The sequence below is a fragment of the Ochotona curzoniae genome, unplaced genomic scaffold, assembly GCF_017591425.1.
Source record: "Ochotona curzoniae isolate NIBS_2020 unplaced genomic scaffold, NIBS_Ocur_1.0 contig_1333, whole genome shotgun sequence".
In the NCBI taxonomy this organism is placed as follows: Eukaryota; Metazoa; Chordata; class Mammalia; order Lagomorpha; family Ochotonidae; genus Ochotona; species Ochotona curzoniae.
This window is the reverse complement of record NW_024465043.1, coordinates 40,495-47,635: the sequence shown is the minus strand read 5'-3', so window position 1 is coordinate 47,635 and position 7,141 is coordinate 40,495. Positions and strand designations below refer to the sequence as shown.

At 52.4% G+C, this 7,141-nt stretch overlaps 1 pseudogene; it reads right to left on the bottom strand.

Moving 5' to 3' along the window:
- Positions 1–2,163: 2,163 nt before the first annotated feature.
- Positions 2,164–6,301, bottom strand: LOC121146713 (annotated as a pseudogene).
- Positions 6,302–7,141: the final 840 nt, after the last annotated feature.

Here is a 7,141-nt window from a genome sequence, read left to right as displayed (position 1 = left end):
TTTCACGCTTACCAGTGGGTCCATGAGCCAACCCTACTCAGTCCACCTCCTGTCATAGCAGAAACTGTGGCTATTCTTGACTGGCCTTCCACCCAATCTGGTTCTTGCTGTTGGATGTTCCAGCCCAGCCATGGTTTGTGCATACCCACGTATGGCTCACACATGGCTCAGTAGGGGTTGAGACCTTGCCTAGTCCATCCCACATCTGCCCTGGTCCTCCAGGACACCAGGGGGTGTTGGGGTGTGTCCCGGTTTGGTGCATCCAATCCCAGTCCACACTTGTGCCATGGGAGACTACAACTGTTTCCAGATCAGAACGCAGCCCCCTTCCAGGCCACACGCTTCTTGGTGGGAACCTCAGCCCAGCTAGGGTTGTCCCCTTTGCTCCCCAACCGGGTCTGTTTCCAGCCATAGATGACGTACCTGCGAGTGGATGCTCTGACTCAGCTTGGCCCAGCCCCTCCCCTGTCTCGAACTCTGCCTTAGACACTGTGTCTTAGCGTCCCTGGCTCCCGCAGACCAGTAGGTACAAGAGCCTAGCTCGGCATGACCTCTGCTCCCTTCTGGTTTCTAGTTTTACTTGTGGGCTAAGCTTTGCTCAGTCGTGTCTGATCTACTCTGTTCCCTTACGAGTTGACACATTAGCCAGCTGTTGGAGCTACTTTTGCAGGACAAGCCCCAAGCCATAGCTTCTGTATGGACTGGTATTGGTGCTCAGCATTATTAGTGATTATAAGTTTTACAAAGGAAGAGTGACTGCCTGATTCAGGTCCAAGAAGCACAATGGGTTCAACCTGGAGGTAATTAAGCAGCGATTCAAAGAACCAAATCCCCAGAGCTTCCCAGCCAGGCTGCCAGCAGGCGGAGCCTGGCACCAAATGGCGCATGTGCACATGGCGGCTGTCCGGGATCCAGGCATGAGACGGCCCTCCTGAGATCCACCAGCTGCCGTGAGGCTGCTGGAGGTTTAACTTCCCAGGCCCAGGCCCAGCGTGGTGGTGCAATGGTTAAGGTCCTCACCTTGCACACCAGGAATCACATATGGGCACCAGTTCTATCCCCAAAGCCCTGCTTCCTTGCAGCTTCCTGCCTGTGCCCAGGGAAACAGTTGAGGACCGCCCAAAGCTTTGGGACCCTGCACCCGCGTGGGAGACCAGGAAGAGGCTCCTGACATTGGATCCGCATAGCATCGGCCTTTGCGCTCACTTGGGGAGTGCATCATCGGATGGAAGATCTTCCTCTCTGTCTCTCCTCTCTGTATATCCACCTTTAAAATAAAAAAATAATAAAAATAAATCTTTAAAAAAAAATTCCCAGGCCCAAGTCGCGCCCCTCCCAAATCCCATTCACCACCCAATGAAGGCAATGGGTTCGTTCCGGACATGCCCAGTCCCAGAGATCCCACCCCCCGCCCCTACTCACACCTAAGGAAGCAGCCCCGGAACCCAGCAGGTCCGGGGAACAGCTCACCATGTGCACATGGCGTCTGTCCGGGATCCAGGCATGAGATGCCCCATCCTGCGACCCACCAGCTGCCGGGACACCCTGACTGGTTGTTATGTGCCAGTACTTATTCAGATGATCAGCATAAACAAACATTAAAACAAAATAACCAATCCATTCTAGTTCCATTGACATTCTTCATTAAGTCTTAAAAGAGACAAAGGGGGGCCCGGCGTGGTGGCACAAGTGGTTAAGGTCCTCGCCTTGCACGCCCGGGATCCCATATGGGCGCCGGTTCTATCCCAGCAGCCCTGCTTCCCCTCCAGCTCCCTGCTTGTGGCCCGGGAAAGCAGTATAGGACAGCCCAGGGCTTGGGGACCCTGCACCCGCGTGGGAGTCCAGGAAGAGGCTCCTGGCTTCAGATCGGCACAGCATCGGCCATTGCGCTCACTTAGGGAGTGAATCATCGGACACAAGATCTTCCTCTCTGTCTCTCCTCTGTATATCCGCCTTTCCAATAAAAAAAAAAAAAGAGAGAGAGAGACAAAGGAGAGGTCTTCCATTGACCCCAATTGGATGAAACGGCCAGAACTGAGCCAGTTTCTTCAGAAGCGAGGAGCCTGGAGCTTCTTTGGAAGTCTCCCACAAGGAACGAGGAGTGCAAGGCTTTGGTGCATCCTCTTCTATCAGAGTTTTATTTTGATTTTCCATATTCACATATCACAGATTCTTCTTTCTGCGACATTCTCTAGTAGCTTCCCAGTTTTTCATCAGCCGTATTCCTCTTTTCACCCGGGGGCCATCTGTTTTAGTTGCCTGAGATGTCAATGTCATCAGTGACGTCATCACCACAGATTGTGGCAGTGAAGTCACTGAGGGTGTGGTCCGGATCTGGTGTGTCTGCACAACTCCCGATGCGGTTGTGCCACCACCTGCTTGCTGGGCACAAGAATCTGCTGTGCATCAGAGGTGCACTCATACTGGAGCATCGTCCCTTGTGAGCAGTGCCTGACCTTGTCCTGGTCAATGTGTGCAGGCCCTGTATGCCATCTGTGCCTGGACTGGCCAACTGTGTGGCCCCATCCGGAGCAATGGCAATGGACTGTCTGCTGCTCGTCTGATCGGGACAGACATAGACGCGACAGCAGACACGCCGGGTTATTCTCTTTCTTCTCTTCTGCCCCATGTATCTTCAGAAGACAGGTGTTTTACAATGTTTCTGTTAGACGGCTGTGGTGCCAGGATCCCCTGGGATTTCTGGGAGGAGCCTATGCTCCATGACGGGTCCTGAGACTGCTCCGTGTCAGATAAAGATGTACCATGCTCCAGGATTGGAAGAATCTATATCATCAAAATATCCACATTACGAAAAGTATTCCACAGATTCAATGCAGACCCTATCAAAATTCCAACAACATTCTTCTCAGAAATATAGGACATAACAGGAAACTCATCTGTTGAGAAATGTGAGCTCCCTGAACTGCGGAACCAGCCTGAGGTTGATCCAAAGCCAGGAGCCAGGAGCTCTTCTGGGTCTCCCACACAGGTGCAGAGTCCCAAGGTTTTGGGCCATCCTGGACTGCTTTCCCAGGCCACAAGCAGGAAGCTGGATGAAAAGTGGAGCTGCCGGGATTAGAACGGGCACCCACATGGGATCCCAGCACGTTCCAGGGGAGGACCTTAGGTTCTAGGCCACCATGCCGGGCCCAAACCCATTGTTTCTATGACAATTCTCTGTGATTTTCCAAGGTCTCATTTCAACTAGTATTTGAGTCAACACAAGGTCATTTCTCCTTAGTTGTTTTTAAAATGTATTTGTTTATTTGGAAAGAGTGAGGCAGAGACAGGAAAGGACAGAAACAGAGAGAAGGCTTCTTGTGGTGGTTTCTGCTCCCAAAAGATTGAACTTCTCAGGGCTGGACAGGGCAAGGCCAGGAGGCAGGCCCTGATGGAATATTCCTCAACTATATAATTGTTAATAGTCAGTGCCTGTGGTTATACATTTTATGCTTTTATTTGAATGAAACAAGTGATTACCAAACCATTTTCTCCAAAGACAGTGTATTTACCGGGTTATTTCAGAAGCTAAGAGGAACCAAGATGACGTCTGGGATGCAAGGACCCATCCTGTGTGCCTAGGTGTGATTGACATGCCAATCATCAGGTGGAGGATGGGGTGCCCTGCCTTGAGTGCTCTCCCAGCCAGGCTTCCCAAGGGACCCTGGACAACAGAGAGTACTGGGTAATGCAACACGGGGCTGAGCCCTGAATGAGCCTGTCACAAGCTTTGATCAGGTACAAGCACTGGTTTCTGTACCGGGAGTAAGCACACTGGGAGCCAGAGCAGCAATGATTCAGCTGTTTGTCTTGGCCTGTGAAAACATTACACCAAGGGCCCGGTGCATTAGCCCAGGGGCTAAAAGTCCTTGCGTTGCATGCACCAGGATCGCACATGGGCGTGGTTTTGTCTCTCCGCAGCCCCACTTGCCATCCAACTCTCGGGTTCTGGCCTTGAAAAGCAGTCAAGGCCACTCCAAAGCCTTGGGACCCTGCACCTGTGTGGGAGACATGGAAGGTGCTCCTGCCTCCTGGCTACAGATGGGATCAACTCTGGCAGTTTCGGCTGCTTTGGGAGTGAATGATCAGACAGAAGATCTTCTTGTCTCTCCTCCTGTCTGTATATCTGCCTTTCAAGAAAAATAGATACATCTTAACAAAGAGAAAACTTCAATGTGGTGGGAACAAAAGCTCACCACAGAGCCCTTGGCACTTGCTCTCTGTCTAGTCCACATTTTCTTTCTGTGTTCAGTAGAATGGCCTTGTCCCTGCTCCCTCGGAAGAAGTGCATCTCCCCTGGGCCGCTGTGCAGGCTGTCCCCCAGGTGACCAAGGTGTGAGCCTGTTGTTCTGGGAGGTCTTCAGGTGAGCCTGCTCTCCTTCAGTGCGTTGATGGTCCCTTAACGGGGTGATAGATGCTGGGAGTGTTTCCTTGTGTCACCTCCAAGATTGGAATGTACTGGGTGGGATCCAAACTTCCCCCCGGGACTGAAGAGAGAACTGACCCTAGCTGACAGGTGGAGGAGGGTGGAAAACAGAGCCCTTGAACTTCAGTCTAAATAATGGATTATCAAAACAACTCCATGGAGGCCCTTCCCAGGTGATTTGATTATGTTAATAGGCTCCAGGGAACACATGCCAATCCAATGAGTTCATTGTGGTCTGGCCCTGGGGGTTTTCTCCAATGAACTCACAGGGCAATGTCTGCTTCTACACAAACTACCTCCCGGTGGAAAATACCAGGGATGGGGGTGAAGCTATCCCCACCACAGGCATGACAGGCAATAACATGGAGGGAGTGGGACACCCCCGGGTCTGCTTTGGATGGTTCCAAAGAGTGACAGGCCGATCGTCCAATGAGAAGAGGCAGCAGGTGTGGGTGGAGTCTAGGTGGCAGGTAGGCTGTCAGCTGACAGGAAGCTCCGCCCCGTCCGCTAAACCCCACCCAGCACCGGTATATAAGTCCTTTAGCAAGGCCATGAGCTGGGATTCTCTCTGAGGAAAGTGAAGGCCAGAGCAGGCTTCTGTGCTGCACAGCTTCCCAGAGCATCCTGCGAGCTTCTAGCGAGCATCTTGTGACTTGGATCGTGAAACGGACTGACAGAAGACTTGGGTGAGTAGTCCTATCATTTGTTTACTGGGTATTTTGAGAGAGGCTCTCCAGGAAGCCTCAACACACACCCACAAAAACACACACACGAACACACACACACAGACAACCAACACACACATACAATCACACAACAAACATCACACACGCATCCTTGCTCTTATCACACCACAGTCCCAACCCCAAATCTCAGGGTGGATATCCTATTGACGGCCCCTCCCTTGCAGATTTGAACACACACCAGGGAATTGCAGCTTACTTCCTGTAATAATGTCTTTCTCGGTGAAGACTAGGGACCAATCTAGATCGTCTGAAGGGTCCTCCAGGTCTGACTCCCTAGAGATCAGACCAGGATCACCGACTGAAAATTTTGGGTATTCCAGCGAACCATTTCCTGTGCGAGCATCCCCCACAGGGAGCCGCACAGGTGCTGCCATTTCCACAATGGCTTCACGCCACATGTCATTGTCACTCATACGACCATGCCCATCCAGACATCACTCTCCCTCATCTGACACCTGCTACTGTAGGACACAAAACTCTGCAATGCCATCCCGTGGCCATCTCACAGCACCTAGCTACTCCCCAACTATGCCCACAGTTCTGCCTGAGTCAGACAACCCATGCCATGGGATTCCTGCCAACTCAGGGAACTTAAGGTCTCCCAGCCCCTTGTGCCACACTCTATCTTCCACCTCATCCTGCTCCTTGAGTAGCAGTTGTATCATTGTGGAGGAGTCAGCCCCCCTGAATGAGGGAGATCCTAGTGTGGCAGGAAATTCGCCCTGTTCCTCCCCCATCAACCCGATCCCGCCACTGTCTCCTCTCTCTCCCAGCTACTCTCCTACTGTCCCGAGGTTTCGCCACGAGGAAGCGAACCAGAGGCAGTTGTGTCTCGAGGAGAGGCCAGGCTCCCTGGGAGCAGGAGACTTGGCCCTCATGTCTACCATGGAGGAGTCTGGGGTTCCATCGCAATGTTCTTCTCAGGGCAAAAAAGATCATAATGCCTCAGTCTTCACCACACCATCCCCTCACAATTCTCTCATGGGACCCAATGATCACTTCACCAGGCGAGTATCCCCCACAGAGAGCCCGACAGGTGCCCACCTTCCTCCAATGGCTTCATGGCATCCCTCATTGTCACCCACACGTCCATGCCCATCCAGACATCACTCTCCTCATTCTTACACATCCCCCTTTAGGACACCCAATTCTGCAATTGAATCCCATGGCTATATCGGGGTGCCTCGCTACTCCCCAACTATGCCCACAGTTCTGCCTGAGTCAGACAACCCATGCCATGGGATTCCTGCCAACTCAGGGAACTTAAGGTCTCCCAGCCCCTTGTGCCACACTCTATCTTCCACCTCATTCTGCTCCTTGAGTAGCAGCTGTATCATTGTGGAGGAGTCAGCCCCCCTGAATGAGGGAGATCCTAGTGTGGCAGGAAATTCACCCTGTTCCTCCCCCATCAATCCTCTCCCGCCACTGTCTCCTCTCTCTCCCAGCTACTCTCCTACCATCCCGAGGTTTCTCCGCAACGACGCCAACCAGAGGCAGTTGTGTCTCGAGGAGAGGCCAGGCTCCCTGGGAGCAGGAGACTTGGCCCTCATGTCTACCATGGAGGAGACAGGGGTTCCATCGCAATGTTCTTCTCAGGGCAAAAAAGATCATAATGCCTCAGTCTTCACCACACCATCCCCTCACAATTCTCTCATGGGACCCAATGATCACTTCACCAGGCGAGTATCCCCCACAGAGAACCCAACAGGTGCCCACCTTCCTCCAATGGCTTCATGGCATCCCTCATTGTCACCCACACGTCCATGCCCATCCAGACATCACTCTCCTCATTCTTACACATCCCCCTTTAGGACACCCAATTCTGCAATTGAATCCCATGGCTATATCGGGGCACCTAGCTACTCCCCAACTATGCCCACAGTTCTGCCTGAGTCAGACAACCCATGCCATGGGATTCCTGCCAACTCAGGGAACTTAAGGTCTCCCAGCGCCTTGTGCCACACTCTAT